The 1903-nt window shown below is 59.9% G+C and overlaps 1 protein-coding gene across 1 annotated transcript in view; it reads left to right on the top strand.

The window, feature by feature from the left end:
• The window catches only part of MSANTD4 (Myb/SANT DNA binding domain containing 4 with coiled-coils), a 38911-nt gene continuing 37008 nt past the window's right edge, over positions 1-1903 (top strand). Inside the window, exon 1 of the mRNA XM_019525240.1 lies at positions 1-139. The gene's annotated coding sequence lies outside the window, so the exon portion shown is untranslated. The remainder of the gene's footprint in view (positions 140-1903) is intronic.

The raw sequence follows: 1903 nt of genomic DNA, 5'->3' as shown, positions 1-1903 counted from the left end.
CGTCACGACGGCGGGGCGGAGCCGCGCTCGAGGGCCAGGCCCGCTCTACCAATGGGAGCCTTGGGAGAGCTGAGTGGCAGGCAGGGCTCCCAATGGGAGAGGGGGGCTGTTAAAGGGCCGGCGGGAGTGCTGGGCGCAGGTGAGTAGCTGGCGCCGTTCCCGGGGGGCGCGGAGGTTTCGCTCCCCCCCTTCCCTTGCTGCGGAGCCTGGGGGGCGGGTTGGACACGGGCCCCGGCCCGGCCTTCCTCCCTGCCTCCGCTGCGCGGGTGGAGGCTGCTCCAGCCGCCCTACTCGGCCCCGCCGCCCTTTGTCCCGCTGCCGCCGCCGCGCGAGCTGCCCCTCCCCCGGGTCCGCGCACGTTTTCTGGGCTCCGGGCGGAGGAGCCTCTCAGGATGAAAACGAAGGGCCGCGTCGCAGGGCCATTCCGGGAGGCTCGTGGAGCTCGTTACCCTGGGCTACCCCCGCCTTAGCACCTGACGCTAGTTCTTAGCACCCGTTCGGCGGCTCAACCTGGCTCCTCCAGGGCAGGATCGTCTCTGATCTGTGCTGCCCGGCTTCTGTTGCACCAGGCTGCACCTTGGTGTAAGCATCCCGCCCTTCCCCCTGGCCTGGGTTGGGCCCGAGGCCCCGCCCCAGCACCGCAGCTTCCTGCCCCATTCCTTGCGGCTGCCTGGGACGGACCCCACGTGGGTAACCACCAGTAGCTTATAATGCTGGGGGCATCTGACTCCAGCTGACTTCCTGCCCTGGACCCAATGATTCAGGAGGTCCTTTCCAGCCCTAATGTCTATGAGCCCTGGAGGTGGAGTGGGCTCAGGAAGGTCCCGGGAGGCAGGGGGAAGCCTGGAATTGGGGGGGGGAGGGTACTTATCTTTCAGTTCTCCAGACCCCTGCTGGACTGGCTGTCTGACTGCTCCAAACCCGGCTAATGCTAGTACCCACCAACGTTTGTTCAACTCTCAGTGTAGCAAGTCCCTTAGAGCCTTCTTGCAAAGCCACTGATATCGTGGAAGGAGTCAACCTGGCCTATGTGATGTGCATTGAGCCAAGGCCCATCAAGTAAAACTGTGAAAGCCTCCCTTAATATGGGGGTTACTAAGTTCACAAGTGGACAGCAGAAGAAGAAAATGGGGACAGAAGTGAAGGTCAGAGGTTTTAAATGAGTGCACCAAAAGTGGGGAGGGCACAACACCAACCAGAGCATGCAAGGAGCCAGTGCACACTGCCCAGTGAAACACAGCCCGGAGATGAGAGAGGACTAGAGACCAGAAAACAGCCCTGCAGTCCCTAGTTGTCCTTGCGGCCAGAGCCTTTTTCCGGGTCAGGTATATTTCCAGCTTGGCCAGAGCCAGGAGGAGGTTGTCCTGGGATTTGATGGGGCCATGGACAGGGAGTGTGTAAAAGAAAAGGTGTGGGGAGTAGAGCAACCAGAACCAAGCAGGAGATTCTGGAGGAGGCGGCGAAGGGGCTGCAGCCTGCCACAGTGCAAGCATGCATGTGCCAGGGTCTTTCTGTACTTAGACAAGGTGTTAGGAGAGTCTGTGAACTGTGCCAGGTACATGCCTGTGGTGGCAGCTCCATGGAGGAGCCAGCAGCTAAAGTCTCTGGGGAGTCAAATAGGCCTATTTGCCATGTTAGGGGTTCATGAGCAAATGGCCCACCAAGTGAAACTATAAACCCCCCTCAGGAAAGGGAAGCTACTGGGAAAGTGGCAGCTAAATTCCTTGGGACAAATGATAAGAAAACAGGGATGGGAGTGAAGGTCAAAAGTTTAAAGCCAGTGTGGTAAGGTGTGGAGGGGACCCCAGGCAGAGCACACTGGAGGGTGCCCATTGGCTCTCAGACGAGTCCAAGGAGCCAGTGGACACTGCCCAGTGAAAATCTGTTCGGACGTGGGATTGTG

This window comes from Gavialis gangeticus, unplaced genomic scaffold (genome assembly GCF_001723915.1).
Source record: "Gavialis gangeticus isolate Ggan-Ray unplaced genomic scaffold, GavGan_comp1, whole genome shotgun sequence".
In the NCBI taxonomy this organism is placed as follows: domain Eukaryota; kingdom Metazoa; phylum Chordata; order Crocodylia; family Gavialidae; genus Gavialis; species Gavialis gangeticus.
Note: the sequence above shows the minus strand (reverse complement) of the source record. Positions and strands in the feature narration are given on the sequence as shown.